Here is a 17,927-nt window from a genome sequence, read left to right as displayed (position 1 = left end):
ATAACTGCTACAACCACCAGTTCGAGTAGCTTCATTCATAGTCTGTTGATCGGCTGTCACCACGGTCAAAGCAACAAATGGCTTTAACATGCATTCGTTCAACTGACTCCTCCAGAATAATAGTACATTACAATTTGCAAATTATTAGATGTATATGTACAAAGTGTTTCAAACAATGAAGCACCTGGTGAAAAAGTTTTTATTTGTTGGGGTTTATACATTTTTACTAGCCTACGACTGATTATAAGATTTTGACTGTCGTTTTATTTAGTTAGTGCTTACCTCATTTCTTTTGGGCTGTTTTATGTAACTTAAATTAGACTACCTTTTATTTTACATCACATTAAGCCAGTGCACGTGCAAGTTTTTTTTTCCCTATTTTCTTGGAGCTATCGCCTTCTCAAGCTGGGTGAGCCAATGGTGGGCTCCAGAGTCTAATTTTTAATGAACTCCCTGTCAAAGTCAAAAAGCATTCTTCAGTTGGCCCACACTCCCAATTATTGTGGTCACCTAGAAAGGGGGAGGGATCTGGTTTTGGTTAGCTTCTACAATAATACTCTTGATGCTACATGCAGTAGGGTAGCTAATGCTTTGGACGATGGACTTGAAACGTTTCTACGTCCTATTGCTACTAGTTTGATACTATTATGGGCCGATGATTTTAATATACAGATCCGCTCTTGCTCGACGACAAGGGTATGTGGATCTGCTAATCAGGATAGGGAGGGCAATGTACACTTTAGTCATAACGAGTATGGGGACATATTGAATTCTATTATTTCTAAAAATGACCTAGTGCTACTGAAATGTGAATGTGATGCCAATGGGGAGGAGATTCCAACCTTCTCTTGGAGAAATGCCTCTTCTGTTATAGATCATATACTAGTGTCTTCTTCTGTTACGGGCATGTGTTGTCCCCCTAACATTGTCCAGCCCATATTACCCAATCATTCTTTCATTTTTTTTCTGGAGCTTGAAACAAAAAAAATTCTCTACTCGTAATAAGATTTCCCCCATGAGGCCCAATGCTATGACAATAAAGTGGGTGAATATTGACCCAGAGGGTGTACTGCAAAAGATTGCTGCCAGAAAGTCCCAGGAATTGAGTTATTGCCTTCAAGATACAGTTACCCCCAGTGCTTTAAATGGGCCGGTACTCTCCGGTACTGAGTACCGGCACTTTTTTATTTTGAGAGGGAGAGTACCGGCACATCGCAAGAAAAACGTAATACTTTTAATTGGAGAGTACCGGCACTTCTCAGAAACAAGCAGGTACTCTGGTACAGAGTACCAGCACTTTCATTTTTCCATTTAAAGCACTGGTTACCCCCTCCTTGATGCTGAAATGTTTTGATCACATTATTTGTTCCACTGGCTCACTCTTGTTACGTCAATCAAAGGGTATGAAACAAACCATGGTGGTTAGATGAGGTATGTAGCCAGGCCTCTGCGGATTTAAGATTGGCCCTGCATAGCACCCCTGGGGACAGCTTAGAAATCAGGTCCCTTCCCCTAAGGTATAAAGAGACCCTTGTGATAAGAAAGAAAACGCTACAGGAAGAATCCTGGGTAGAATTGGCCCTAGCTGCAGAAACTAATGATACTAAGTTGTTTTGGTAAATAGTTCATGTGCCTTTCCTTGAAAATGATACTGCTCTAAGCTTTGCTCTTATGTCTCCTGTAATGCCTGGGTGGCCAGCTTTTCTGAAATTTTTAAACAGAATGAAGGGAAATTGGCTTAGATAGGCTGAGGGATACTTGGGAATGGAAGCCCCCACCTCTGGACTTTTCTAATGAACCTTTCTGCCCTGCATACTTGTGTAGGAGGTAGGGCCCTTGGCCCAGATGGGGTGTCGGTAGAGTTGTTCAAGTCAGCTATGGACTTACAGGGAGTGCAGAATTATTAGGCAAGTTGTATTTTTGAGGATTACTTCTATTATTGAACAACAACCATGTTCTCAATGAACCCAAAAAACTCATTAATATCAAAGCTGAATATTTTTGGAAGTAGTTTTTAGTTTGTTTTTAGTTTTAGCTATGTTAGGGGGATATCTGTGTGTGCAGGTGACTATTACTGTGCATAATTATTAGGCAACTTAACAAAAAAAAATATATACCCATTTCAATTATTTATTATTACCAGTGAAACCAATATAACATCTCAACATTCACCAATATACATTTCTGACATTCAAAAACAAAACAAAAACAAATCAGTGACCAATATAGCCACCTTTCTTTGCAAGAACACTCAAAAGCCTGCCATCCATGGATTCTGTCAGTGTTTTGATCTGTTCACCATCAACATTGCGTGCAGCAGCAACCACAGCCTCCCAGACACTGTTCAGAGAGGTGTACTGTTTTCCCTCCTTGTAAATCTCACATTTGATGATGGACCACAGGTTCTCAATGGGGTTCAGATCAGGTGAACAAGGAGGCCATGTCATTAGATTTCCTTCTTTTATACCCTTTCTTGCCAGCCACGCTGTGGAGTACTTGGACGCGTGTGATGGAGCATTGTCCTGCATGAAAATCATGTTTTTCTTGAAGGATGCAGACTTCTTCCTGTACCACTGCTTGAAGAAGGTGTCTTCCAGGAACTGGCAGTAGGACTGGGAGTTGAGCTTGACTCCATCCTCAACCCGAAAAGGCCCCACAAGCTCATCTTTGATGATACCAGCCCAAACCAGTACTCCACCTCCACCTTGCTGGCGTCTGAGTCGGACTGGAGCTCTCTGCCCTTTACCAATCCAGCCACGGGCCCATCCATCTGGCCCATCAAGACTCACTCTCATTTCATCAGTCCATAAAACCTTAGAAAAATCAGTCTTGAGATATTTCTTGGCCCAGTCTTGACGTTTCAGCTTGTGTGTCTTGTTCAGTGGTGGTCGTCTTTCAGCCTTTCTTACCTTGGCCATGTCTCTGAGTATTGCACACCTTGTGCTTTTGGGCACTCCAGTGATGTTGCAGCTCTGAAATATGGCCAAACTGGTGGCAAGTGGCATTGTGGCAGCTGCACGCTTGACTTTTCTCAGTTCATGGGCAGTTATTTTGCGCCTTGGTTTTTCCACACGCTTCTTGCGACCCTGTTGACTATTTTGAATGAAACGCTTGATTGTTCGATGATCACGCTTCAGAAGCTTTGCAATTTTAAGAGTGCTGCATCCCTCTGCAAGATATCTCACTATTTTTGACTTTTCTGAGCCTGTCAAGTCCTTCTTTTGACCCATTTTGCCAAAGGAAAGGAAGTTGCCTAATAATTATGCACACCTGATATAGGGTGTTGATGTCATTAGACCACACCCCTTCTCATTACAGAGATGCACATCACCTAATATGCTTAATTGGTAGTAGGCTTTCGAGCCTATACAGCTTGGAGTAAGACAACATGCCTAAAGAGGATGATGTGGTCAAAATACTAATTTGCCTAATAATTCTGCACTCCCTGTATGTGGGCCCATTTTGACTAGTGTGTTTAATCCTGCCACCGTTGAAGAGATTCCTCCTTCGTGGTGCACATCTATCATTGTACTTATCTATAAGAAAGGCAATAAATCTAATTCTAACAGTTATTAGCCCATTTCACTCCTAGACTCCTCGGTGTAAGTTTTGAGTATGGTTGTCCTGATGACGCTGGAGAAGTGGGTTCTAGAGCATTCCATTCTATACTCAGCACAATATGGCTTTAGAAAGGGCCTTGGTGCCATTGAACAATGTTTAAATCTGGATTTGCTGATTGGTAAACACACCAGAGTTAAATCAGGGCCCCTGTACTTTGCTTTGCAGATTTAAGCAGACCTTTCCATCTAGTTGACCATACTATTCTCCAGTCTTCGCTGCTTACCCTCGGTGCCCCAAGGGATATTATTTGTTTTTTGGCTCGTCTTTATGAAAATGTCTCCTGAAAAGTTTGTTTTGGACCCCAGTGGAGTGTACTTTGCCTTTTAAGGTTGGGAGAGTTATCAGGCAAGGTTGTGTCTTAACCCCATAATTGTTTTTGTTATTTATTAATGGGGTGGTCAACTTCCTACAGTTCTTACAAGCTGATGCCCCCAGTGCTGCAAATCGACCTATGCCGGTGTTGTTATACACTGATGACACCGTTCTGTTATCCAGGACTCTGATGAGTGCATTTGGGGAGCTTATGAGCCCCAAGGGAATGGTAATTAACAAATTGAAGACGTTCACAATGCTCTGTAGGGATAAACCAAAAAAAGTGTAGAATCTTTTGTATTGATAATACTCCCATTGGCAATACAAACTATTTCTGGGGGATTCATTTACATGCAACTGATCCTGGGCACACTGAGTTTCAACTGTCAAAACCAAAATGAATAGAAATTCATATGATATGTTCTGATTTTCTAGGAAATTAGGCAACCGGCCAATTAGAGATATGGTGAAAGTTTATAAGGCCAAAGTGGTGGCTACCTCCACTTATGGGCCCAGTCTATGGGGTTACACTGTAAATAATCATCTGCAAGTAAAGAAAACAGTTCTTAGAACATCTCCTTTGCCCACATACCTCGGCATCGACTATGACTATTCATTAGGAGGTAGGCTTACAACATCTGGAGAACGTTCTATTGGTAAGACCTTTGGTTTTTATGGTACACCATATGGGCTAAAGAAGAAACACATTTCACCAAATCGATAACTTTAGATTGTCTAAAACTGGATAATGTCTTACGTATCCCTTGCCTTGCCTGTATTCAAGCATCTTCAAGCTATCAGTATGATCGGATCCCCTCCAAGTGCTATCACTAACAAAGAAGACCATTAAAGAATCCTTTATGCAGCACAGGAGAGAAAGAATAATGGCCATAGATATGAAGAAAACAACACTTGTTTTCTATATTCCCTTCCTTGCAAAGAGGGCTGTGCAAATAATTTATCTTGGGTTAGCAGTATACAACACTGACTTGTGCTGACATGATTCAGATTTAGTACTGTGCATCACCTGGTGACTTTACCCAACATGAAGTTGTGTCCTCCTGGGACATTCTCATGTTCATGTGATGGCTTGAGTATTCAAAGCATTACGCACTTTATGCTGTTTTGTAATTTTTTTTTTACTTTACAGGCATTTTTATCTTAAAACTATCTTTGCGGCCCAGAATATTAGATTTTTTAGAGGTGCTTTAAAAATACTATTTGCATAGAATGATCACTCTTTATGTTATAATTTTGCACTTTACATTTTAAAGGCTATTGATGTGAGGAAAAGTATTATGTGTTAGTTTGGCTTTTCTCGGGCTCTTAGCCAGGCTTTTTATGTGTACTTTGTTGTTTGTAATGTTTTTATGTTGAGGTTTGAGTTGATTTTAATATATTTATGTTTTTATGTACCTTTATGGCTATTGCCATTCAGCCAAAGTTTATGATTGAATGAACAAATAGTTATCAGCAGAAAAGTAATATTTATTGCAAAATGTAGATTTTTAGCATGCATGATAGTTACTTATAGGAAAGAAATATTCTCTGAGATACAGTCTATTTTAAAGCTGACATATTAAAACGATTCTAATGTTATTGCAATAAATTAATTACATTCAGTTGACATTTGAACACAAAGGATCCGTCTCACAAAATCATTGTGCCTATAGTAATACCCACAATTTCTTAAGATCGCATATATTTACAAATGTTTTGAAGGCTGTTTGCCATCCTGAAATTACAAATAAATCTGTAAAGGGATGGAATACTTCCATGGTATTCGGGAAAAAAGGTACACCACTTACTTCTCTATTAAACAGTTGGCTGATTCAGACCCAGAATCTCTTATTTTCTAATTTCTGATCTTCCCTATCTTTCCAAAACTGGAATAAGTGGTAAACACACAACGGCCAGCAGGCTAGCATAGCGCAGTTTCCTCCTTAACATCAAGCACAATGTCGTTCTGAATTAAGGACACGTTTTTTCACTGATCCTCCATGATCTCTTTATGTTATTCAATAAAGATGAACACAGCAAACTCTTCGGTAGACCGTTCCTTCGTGTTGATGTCTTTACCTGCCTTTAAGTGGTTGTCCTCATTCTAAGTCAGCAGATCTCACTATATTAAACAATTTCCCTTCTAAGCTTGTTCAGCTAACATCCCCTGCAATGTTATCTAAATGTTTGCTCCCTTCCCACTGCTATTCAATATCTACAGGATCACATTTACATTTTTATTAACTATACGTTTTGATACTGTACATATTTGCAGATAGCACCCAATTCACAACGACATTTCCAATGTTACAATCACTTAAAAGTTGCAGAATGTCTTGAGAGTGTTCAAATTAAATGCAGTTGAACTGATTGTGTTTCCTTTCTTGAAGACTGAGATACTCTTTCTTGGCCCCAGCAATCCACAGTTATTCAAATTTAACAGGCAATTTTTAATTCCCTCCACCCCCACTTATTGCTAACATCCTCTCAAAATGTTGGCAACCAGGGCATTGTCTATGATGCTAACATATCAATGATCCATCAAGCAAATAATGGTATTAAAATGCGCTTTATCATCTATATGTCCTGTGACTGTTCTTGTCTTTCCTGTTCCTGGTTCAAAGGATTACACTTGCTTTGGAAGTGGGAGCACCAGAATAGGATACTGAACCCGCTTCAAAGCCATACCACTCACAGATGTTTGTCTTATATCAAGAGCAAAGAAATCAGACCATAACACTCCATCCTATGAAAGAACTCAATTGGATCCATATCAAAGCCAATGCAGTTGGAACAAAAGAACTTGCCTGTAATACGAAAAACACATTAGTACTGGCTTGTATTAGCTTACTACAAGTGAGAAGTTGGTGCTAAGTGTTTAAGAACTTCTCCATCTCCCTTCAAGACTTCATCCGTAGAAGAAGGTAGGCCTGTCAGCGGTATTGAGGAAAACCACAGCAGGCATGCTGTGCCAGCCAGTGCCTGTGTGTTTGATTTCACATTCCACCCCAAGCCTCCTCATTCACTGCTGCCTCTCGCTCACCCTATTAGCAGTAGCACTGAAAACATAACAGTGAGAAGGCTATACAATGCATGCTGATGCCTTCCTTCCCTCACTGCAACACCACACTGCAAAGAGAGCTGTGTCCAACAGGCAAGCTTCACTGATTCCAACAGTGAAGAGAAGGCAATTTTTAAGGCCAGCAGACTGTCTACAACCACTGCTGTAAGCCCGTCACCATCATAGTTGTAGGCTTTTAGACAGGGAGTGAGATGAATCTCATTACACAGTGTTGGCTGCTCACAAGAAAACGTTTGAAGGCCTGATTTGTGCCCCCCTACATGCCACTATGCCCAATGGCCATGCCCAGGGGACATAAGTTCCCTGGGCATGGCCATTGGGCAAGGGGGCATGACTCCTGTCTTTGCTAAGACAGGAGTCATTTCTATGGGGGATGGGCGTCGTAAAAAAATGGCGCAAATCGGGTTAAGGCGATTTTTTTGCCTCAACCTGACTTGCCCCATTTTGAGATGCCCATACACCATTTTCCCCTACGCCGGCGCTGCCTGGTGTACGTGTTTTTTTTTCACGCACACCAGGCAGCGCCGGTCGGCTAACGCCGGCTAACGCCGGCTAACGCCATTCTATAAATACGGCGCCCGCATGGCGCTTCAGAATGGCGTTAGACGGCGCTAATTTTTTTGACGCTAAACTGCGTTAGCGCAGTTTAGCGTCAAAAAGTATAAATACGGGCCTCCGTTTGCGCCGAATTTGCGTCATTTTTTTCAACGCAAATTCGACGCAAAACTAACTCCATATTTATACTTTGGCGTTAGACGCGTCTAGCGCCAAAGTTCATGGAGTTAGCGTAATTTTTTGGCGTGAACACCTTCCTTGCGTTAATGATATGCAAGGTAGGCGTTCCCGTCTAAAAAAATGACTCCCAGGCATGTGCGTGGTATTTATACTCCCGGGCAGAAATGACGCCCGGGAGTGGGCGGGGCAAAAAACCCCGCATTTGCGCCTGAATTTAACGCCTGGGTCAGGGCAGGCGTTAAGGGACCTGTGGGCTCAGAATGAGCCCAGAGGTGCCCTCCCATGCCCCCAGGGACACCCCCTGCCACCCTTGCCCACCCCAGGAAGGCACCCAAGGATGGAGGGACCCACCCCAGGGACATTAAGGTAAGTTCCGGTAAGTATTAAAAAAAAAAAAAAAATTGTGGCATAGGGGGGGCCTGATTTGTGCCCCCCTACATGCCACTATGCCCAATGACCATGCCCAGGGGACATAAGTCCCCTGGGCATGGCCATTGGGCAAGGGGGCATGACTCCTGTCTTTGCTAAGACAGGAGTCATTTCTATGGGGGATGGGTGTCGTAAAAAAATGGCGCAAATCGGGTTAAGGCGATTTTTTTGCCTCAACCTGACTTGCCCCATTTTGAGACGCCCATACGCCATTTTCCCCTACGCCGGCGCTGCCTGGTGTACGTGGTTTTTTTTCACGCACACCAGGCAGCGCCGGTCGGCTAACGCCATTCTATAAATACGGCGCCCGCATGGCGCTTCAGAATGGCGTTAGACGGCGCTAATTTTTTTGACGCTAAACTGCGTTAGCGCAGTTTAGCGTCAAAAAGTATAAATACGGGCCACAGTTTTTTCACACATGAGTTGCGCCAGGATTTACTTGGCAAAAATTGGTGTGGGCAAACAGCTGTAAACTGCGCAATCAGAGTATCAGAATCCCGATCCAAGAGTAAACAGGAATTTGCATCTGAAACCGGATTATCACGAGGGACAGGACGAGCCCTAAAAGCATAAAGTGATGTGAAAATGATGATACTGAAATAAGGACTATTTTTTAGGTTGTCGGAGAGACCTGTGTAAGACAAACCCATTCTTCATTCTGATGACTTCATCTCTAAAACCGACCATCACATTCAAATATCTTTCTAGTACATAAAATGACAACGTCCCTGCTCTGACACAACATATATACCTCGACTTTTCAAAGGAAATTCTTGGTTTTTCCATCACATAAACTTAACCTCTTTTAATCTCCACAAAATGATTTACCTGCTTTGCTGTCGTTTTGTACAATTATTCCCTTAATATGTTAGCTACCTTATATTTGGGGTTCATTCCTTAGAATCTGTAAATCCAAGAAGGCTCATTGGGACTAAAACAATAGGCACCAAATTCACATGAGCACAATGCAGCACCAATACGTCAACCAACAGTACAGAGTTTATAAAATAGGGCAAAAACATAACAGCATCACCGAAGCAGACCTGCAAACTTATAATACTTCTCGTGATGGAACGGACATGTTTAACAAATACTTTTTGAGTTTAATTTACGACTGTACAAATTAGACATATGTTGCAGTGATGTGGGAAGTAGGCTCCAAAATTTGGCATTTGCCTTGCGAAGTAACAGTCAACAACCTGTAAATTCACATGTATAACTTCTGAGTTGCAATTCCCTGTACAGACATTTCCACCTGAGAAAATGTTACACATTTGACTACTGCCGGTAAATTATTACTATCATAGTTTTCCAGGGATTTAACCACACTTCCTATGGGAGTGGTCACACCTCCTTTGGCTGATGAGGGGGTGAGTTTAATGCCGTCCTGGACATCAACCTGGATCGATCGCATTCCCCTTGCTAAACACCAGCTCTGCCAAGCAGACCCAATGTCTCTATCTCCAACTGGCTCTCACATTGGTCTTTGATAGATATATGGAGAGCTCACAGTAGATGAATGTGCAAGTATTCTTTCTTGTTGCCTCACAGCCTCCACGCCCATTTGGATCGTATCCTTAGCCTGGCACACATGGTGGAGAAATTCACTAATGCAACTTACTTAGGAAAACCTTTCTCAGACCATAACTTGCAATGGTCCTGTCCTGGGTCAGGGTCCCTTCTCCGGCACCTACATTGTGCATGCAACCAACACTTTTACAAGATGCATTTATAGGTATACCCTTGGCAATGCCATTGCCACTTACTTTGCTGAGAATGAGAGTTCTGCCTCCAAGTCCCTTATATAATGGGAGGCACTTAAGGTTGTGAATTGGTGGGGGTCGGTTGTAGGATAGAGGAAAGATCATACCTGCTGCAATGGGAGTCATACACTTGGCTTTTCACGAACTGCAGCACATAGAGACCCAATTAGTAACCCTTGAACAAGAGGCTGTATATTATCAGACATGCTCAGAAGCTCTACAAGACACCAGTAATTGGCACGCAGAAACTTCAGAGCGCCTGGGGCTTCTTGATTACAAAACATAATTGCACTCTGATGGCAATAGAGCTGATACACTCCTCGTCCACATGATCCAACCACCGCTTTCCTCCATGCCGATTTGGTCTACCATTTCGTCTCTGGGGCTGACCTCCATTACATAATTTGACATTAACAACACCTTCCGCTCTTATTATGCTGATCTCTATAGGGTTAGACCTACAACCTGAGGAGACAGAGATTTCTGAGCGGCCTGTGACTCCCCCGGATTTCTGAAATGGTGCATATATCACTGGAGGCTCCCTCGACTCCGGCTATTAGGTGAATGGCTTGTAACAAAGCACCAGGTATAGATGGAGTGCCCGTCAAAGTTTATTCAACGCTCTCCACACGTCAAATATCCTGTTTACAGAAACTCTACACGCATCCCTGGAGTCAGGATCTTTGGCCCCCACAACCTGCCAAGTCCTTGCAACCTCTCTGCTGAAGCCCAATCAGGCCCTGAAGACCTCTCTCTTTATTGACCACTAAATATAAAATACTTAGTAGTCTCTTGGCCCTTAATCTCAGACTTAATCCACGTTGATCAGTGCGACTTTGTGCCAAATAGAAACACCTCCTCAAACATATGGTGCCTATTCCAGGTCATGGAGCCAGCAAGGGACATCTTCCCTAATGCGTGCTGTCTTTCCCTGCCTCTCCCTGGACCTCCAAGAGACGTCTGATTCCCTGGACTGGGATTATATGTTCTCGGTACTGCAGAATTTCTACCATTCCTTCAGTATTCATAAACTGGATCAGGGTACTTTTTGTGGACCCAATTGCATGAGCCAACACGAGCATGCACATCTCTTCACAGTACACAATATCCCGGGGCATGCACCAAGGCTGTCCTTTGTTACCTTTATTGTTTATGCTGGAAATGGAGCTCCTGGCCCAAACACTTCGGCAGGAGTCAGTGAACTGGGGTATCCCATTTGGACCTCAGTCACATGCAATATCACTATATGCAGATGACATTATCATATACATGCATGAACTTGCGATGGATCTCACACCTGTCTCTAAATTGTTACAGACATTTGGTGTTTTATCTGGCCCAAGAGTCAACCATGCCAAATTGCATGCATTTTCCTTCCAGAACAACAGGGCACAAGCCACAATACTTTTAGGTGGGGAGGTCATCCCATTGGCCCACAGCACTTTTTGATAGACAAACAGATCTACAGAACACACATGGATCTGATCGAAGGGAATCTGTGGAAAGCCATTTCTGCACTAAGAGCCCAGGTGACGTTCTGGATCACTCTGCCCCTTTCAAGGACAAGCCAGTTAGCCCTTTCCAAGATGGTAATGCTCCCTAAATTGTTATAGTATTTTGTGAATTCACCTATACTCATTCCATGGTCGGTCTTTCTATCTGATATGGGTCATGGGCCATTGCTGCATTGGTCTTATAAAACCCCAGCTGCCAACAGAGTAGTAGGTTGAGTGCCCCTAATTTCTGTTCTTATTGCATTTCAGCTCAATTAAAGTGGTTGTCAGTCTGGCTGGCGGGCCTTCATTTACAGCAGATAGGATACACACATCTCATCTGCGCACTGGGATCTTACATGCGTTACTGCTGCTCAGGCACACATGGCCCTTTAACTTGTCATTGCTCCTGAACAATACTCTTGCATACTGGAACATTGCACTCAAGCTTACACCCACCAAGAATCCCTAATCCCCAAATATCCCTCTTTGTGGTTTACCGAGAACACTAGGCAACTTCACATCTGCCAAACTGTTACCCTGGGCAAACGTGGGTGTCTCCACCATCATTGATTTATTAGAAGACGGGACATTATTGTCAAATCAAGATTTTATTCAACTACACAAGCTCCCGGACCCCTTATTCTTAAACACATTAATATCCAACATTACATACCTGACCCTTTTCATTGACAGGGGTGGAACAGGATACCCATGCGCTGGTACAGGTTGTTTATGAGATGGGCACAGGTAGGTACCTGGTTAGGTGGCTATACAAGGGCTTACTCTCCTACTTACAAGTAACACTGATTTCACCAAGAGACCGATGGAAGCCGGAGTTTGGCTGGCCATTGCATGATAGGGAATGGCAAATCTTTCTGGAGTATCCTAACAAAATACCCAGCGATACACAGTTTAAATTTATACAGATCGTAGCTAACACACTCTAAATTATATAAAATCTTCCATCCGTCCTGATTTTCCTGCCTCAGATGCAGCTGTAAAGATGTGGACCTAATGCATATGACGTGGACTTGGCCATCCCTGTCCTCTTATTACTGGGAGGACTTATATGAAGATCACTAAAGACCCTTACAGGAACCAGTCATTCGAACACTGCATATGGGACTATATCCCAGACCCAAGACACCTAGGACTGAATCACGTTTTATTGATTTAGCTTTCCTCCTTCCAAACGGAAAATCATGCAGCATTGTAAGTCGCCAAGGCCAACTCTTATACTGAGCTGGCATGAGGAAGTAAATAAATGGGGGTCAGCTGAGAGCTCCTCTGGAGGGAGGGTGGAATACGGGTCTACATAAGTGACCTATATCCTTTATGTGGGACAATTAGATAGAACAGTTCACAGCTGAAATGACAGACACTGACTAAAGCAATATATACTTCCTTTAACCACACTCTAATGTGCGTCAGCCTTTTAAATGCCCTAGACACTAGCTAATGGCGCTGGACACTACACTTTCTGATCCTGAAAGCCCTGCTATGTTTAACACATAAATGCCAACAAACTGGTCGCAAGGTGATCGTGGGTTCACCATGGTGTAAATGTTGAGGGGGGGAGGGAGTTGATAGAGGTAGATGTTCTTTCATTAGAAGTATGATGTATCAGTAACTTTGACATGATACTTCATACTATGATTGCGCTGTCACTGAATGCTGCACATCCACTTGGAATCCTACGCAGTTACTCCTGTAGAAATAATGCAACGATGATTTGCTATGCGATTTATTCTGCAATGTACCACGATTTCAATGTTTCGAGAAATGCAATAAAGTATGTTTTGAAAAAAATCACAGTTTTCCAGGAGTACTCCTGGAATTTTTTTTAAATTATGAAAAGTGAACAATTTGACTCTAAAAGTAAGAATAATTCCACGAGAGCAACTGTGCAACATTTTTTTATCTACCGTTGTGAATCCATAGGCACTGGCATTAGCTTTTAGCACTGTCATTCTGTTTTCCTTGATTAACATTTACCCAAGATACTTCCGTTTTCTTTAATAATATATTTGTCAATTGCTGATTTTTCATGTACATTCTGAACTGGTCTTTACCTTTCAGGTACAATGAGAGACGGGAGGAGAATTCGTAGAGATTCCGAAGAATGAACTACTGACATCTACATATTTTATATATATATATTTGTATGAAGACTGTGGAATTCTTCAGCACAGCAACAGACTACTCAATGAATGTGTTATTTTTTCATTTGTATCCATATCCTTGCTTCTGCCCGCGTGTTCTTACAGCGAAGATGACAATGACACAACAAAGTAGAGGCCAATTGTGGCACTTTTGTTCATTCTGTGGGCTAGTTTGAGGGAATGGACCTAGAAGTAGAGTAATAAATGATATTTGTTAGTTAACAAAAAGTAAAAACAAATAACAAAAAATAAAATAAATGATCTTTGTGTTCTATGAGAATGTTTGCACATATTCTTATGCTTTAGCAGCAGTTTGAATGCACCGCAATGACTCTTGTTTTGAAATATGCATATCTCTTATAACCTGCACAACTGTTTAATTTCTACCTTAGCACCTCACATAGACAGCAGTAGATTTTTCAGAAGGGTTGGCTGGCCCACTAGAATAGTCAACATGGTTTTCCACATGTACTTTAGAATATCAACTAAAAAACAAGCGTAGCGTAGCCAGATTATTGACTACCAAATTATTATGAAGGTAAATGTGCATAGGTAAGTAAAGACTTAGGTGGTCATTTTGACCTCAGCAGTCTTTTCCCAAGACCGCCGAGGGACCGCCGTGCGGAAGACCGCCAGTGGTGGCGGTTTGCCGCTCGGCCTATTATGACCGTTGGCAGCTCTCCGTCCTTTTACGGATGGAGAGCCGCCAACAGCCATACTGGCGGGCGGCGGGGAAGTGGAGGTTGCTCCACCTCCACGCCAACAGAACCCCACCCAGTGAATCACGTCCTGTGATTCGGCGAGGCGGTGTTCTGTTGGCGGTGTAGTGTCGGCGGAGCAGCCCCCATGGTTCCCGTACCCTCCCGGAGGATCGTCGGACCAGGTAAGTCGATCGTCCGTGAGGGGAGGGTGTGGGGGGGTGTTGTGTGTTGGGTGCGTGCGTGGGTGTGTGCGTGTGTGTATGTAGAGGGGGTGTGTGAGTGTGTGTATGCTTGCGGGGGTGTTGTGTGTATGGGAATGAGTGCGTGTATGTCTGTAGTTATGTCTGTATGGATGGGTGCGTGTATGTTTGAATGTGGATGTGCGTGTCTGACTGTGTGTGTGGATGTTTGCATGTATGTCGGTGTGTGTGCTTGTATGTGTGTTGTTGGTGCCTGCGTGCGTGTCGTGTGTGTATGAGTGTTGTTATGTTGGGGGTCGGGGTGGGGAGGGGGTCCTGCCACCTTTGGGGGGTGGCAGGGGTGGTGGGGGGGTAGGGGAGGGAGTCAGGGATGGGGTGGGGGGTGGGGGAGACACCTACCAGTGCCAGGGAAGGAATTCCCTGGCACTAATAGTGCTTACCGCCATGGATTTCATGGTGGTTTTAAACCGCATGAAATCCATGGAGGTAAGCCGGGTTAAAATACCGGCGGCGGTATAGTGACGGCCGCTGGGCTGGCGACCCTGGTCTCCAGCCCAGCGGTCGCCTCCGCCCTGGTGGGCGGAACGGAGAACCGGCGGATGACCATGGCGGTAACCACCATGGTCATAATACAAAAAAAAAAAGACTGCCAGCCTGTTGGCGGTCTTACTGCCGCTTCTCCGCCTTCCGCCAGGGTCATAATGACCCCTTAATGTTTCCATTTCTTATTTCCACATTGAGGTCCTGATTACAACTTTGGTGGATGGGATACTTCTTCACAAGCGTGACAGATATCCCGCCCACCGTTTTCCAAGTTCCATATGATATAATGGAACTTGTAATATGACAGAGGGGATATTTGTCGTCGCTGCCTGGATTCGAACTGAACCTCCCCCGCCAGGAACATATCTCCAGGCACCTGAGGACCCTCTACTGGCTCCCGGTGGAGAGACAAATCATCTGCCAGCTACTCACCTACACTCACAAAGCCATTCACAACATCGGACTGGCCTACCTATACCACTGCATCTCCTTCCACAACCCCGCCAGACTCCTCCGCCCCACTCTGCCCAGCAAGCACTGGCCACATCCCACTCATACGGAAAACAACCGCAGGAGGAAGGTCTTTCACGTACCTCGCAGCAAAGAGCTGGAACAACCTACCCGTGCACCTCCGACAAAGCTCATCACTCACTATCTTCAGGAAGAACCTCAAATTGTGGCTCTTCAGATGAGGCTCTGTCTTCCCGCCCCTCAGCGCCTTGAGACTCTCATGGGTAAGTATTTGCGCTCCACAAAAACTGATTGATTGACTGATTGATCCCATCCGCCAAGGTCATAATCAGGCCCAAAGTCTATAGGTAAGTAAAGGTAACTATAGGTAAGTATATATATATATATATATATATATATATATATATATATACATATACATTTAAAGTATGTCAATATGGAGATAAGAAACATTAAATCTATACTTACCTATGTATAATTACATTCACAATATTTTGGTGTATATATATATATATATATATATATATATATATATATATATATATATATATATATATATATATATATAGTAAGTATAGTCTCAGTGTTTCTTATCTTCACATTGACATACGTTGACGATACATGTATTGTTAGACCTGACAGCCTTAGGGTGGTCACCCCTAACTTTTTGCCTGCCTCCCTCCACTTTTTGGACACTGTTTTCGCTGGTTTTTAGACTCTGCGCACTTTACCACTGCTAACCAGTGCTAAAGTGCATATGCTCTCTCCCTTTAAACATGGTAACATTGGATCATACCCAACTGGACTATTTAATTTACTTATAAGTCCCTAGTAGTGTGCACTATATTGGCTGTAGATTAAATGCTAATAGTGGGCCTGCAGCACTGATTGTGCTCCCCACCTAAGTAGACCCTTAACCTTGTCTCAGGCTTGCCATTGCAAGGCCTGTGTGTACAGTTTCACTGCCAATTCGACCTGGCATTTAAAAGTACTTGCCAAGCCTAAAACTCCCCTTTTGCTACATATAAGACACCCCTGAGGTATGTCATAGGTAACCACCAGGGCAGGGTGCTGTGTAGGCAAAAGGCAGGACATGTACCTATGTAGTTTACATGTCCTGGTAATTTCTTTTTACACTGCTGTGGGGCCTGCTCCCTTCAAAGGTTAACATTGGGGCTGCCCTCATATATTGTTTGAGTGGTAGCTGCTGATCTGAAAGGAGTAGAAAGGTCATATTTAGTATGGCCAGAATGGTGATATAAAATCATGCTGACTGGTGAATTTGGACTTAATATTACTATTTTAGAGATGCCACTTTTAGAAAGTGAGCATTTCTCTGCACTTAAATCTTTCTGTGCCTTACAATCCACGTCTGGCTGGGTTTAGTTTGCTGCTCCTTGTGCATTCACTCAGACACACCCCAAACACAGGACACTCAGCTTCACTTGCATACATCTGCATTTTGAATGGGTCTTCCTGGGCTGGGAGGCTGGAGGGCCTGCTCTCACACAAAGGACTGCCACATGCCCTACTGGGACCCTGGCAGACAGGATTGAACTGAAAGGGGACCTGGTGCAGTTCTAAGCGACTCTTTGAAGTCTCCCCTACTTCAAAGGCACATTTGGGTATATAAACAGGGCCTCTGCCCCGTCCAACTCAGACACTTCCTGGAGAAGTAAACTGATACCAGAACCTGCATCCTGCCAAGAAGAAGTGCCTGGCTGCCCAAAAGACTCACCTGACTGCTTTCTGTGAAGGATTGCTTCCTTGCTGTTGCCCTGCTGCCTTGCTGCTCTCTGGCTGTGGTGAAGAAGCTCTCTCCAAGGGCTTGTATAGAGCTTGCCTCCTGTTCCCTGAAGTCTCAGGACCAAAAAGACTTCTCTCTTGCAACTGGACTCCTTGTGCGGCGAAAATTAAACGCACAGCTTGTTAAAACCGACACACAGCCTGCCCCGCGATGAGAAATTCACTGCACGCCAACTGGAACAACGCAGCACGACTTCGCAAGGAGAAGATTGACGCGGCGCCTGCGTTGCGACCGGAACTTTGATGCACGGCCCACCGGATCAACGCACAGCCGACCTGGGACGACGCAGCCCAACTTCCAGAGGGGAAATAGAAGCAGCGCCTGCCGTGCGGAAGAAACTTCCATGCAACGGCCACCAGAACGACGCAGCGCTTGTGACTTTGCTCTGCAAGCTCAGGTTTCCGCACACAGACCCCGGGGCGTCTGAAAACCCCGCAACCTGAAGAGGATCCACGACCAAGCGCCGGAAATTGATGAACAGCCGTCCCTGCGAGGAAACTAAACGACGCATCGCCATGTGCGGCCTGAGAAATCAACGCACACCCCCTTTGTTTCCAAGCTTCTCCTCCTCTGCGGCCCCTTTGCAGATATTTTTCACGCGAACC

The 17,927-nt window shown here is 43.8% G+C and overlaps 1 protein-coding gene across 1 annotated transcript in view; it reads left to right on the top strand.

The window, feature by feature from the left end:
- The window catches only part of SMPX (small muscle protein X-linked), a 275,875-nt gene extending 261,995 nt beyond the window's left edge, over positions 1-13,880 (top strand). Inside the window, exon 5 of the mRNA XM_069204734.1 lies at positions 13,518-13,880. The gene's annotated coding sequence lies outside the window, so the exon portion shown is untranslated. The remainder of the gene's footprint in view (positions 1-13,517) is intronic.
- Positions 13,881-17,927: the final 4,047 nt, after the last annotated feature.

This window comes from Pleurodeles waltl, chromosome 8 (assembly GCF_031143425.1).
Source record: "Pleurodeles waltl isolate 20211129_DDA chromosome 8, aPleWal1.hap1.20221129, whole genome shotgun sequence".
Lineage (NCBI taxonomy): Eukaryota > Metazoa > Chordata > Amphibia > Caudata > Salamandridae > Pleurodeles > Pleurodeles waltl.
Note: the sequence above shows the minus strand (reverse complement) of the source record. Positions and strands in the feature narration are given on the sequence as shown.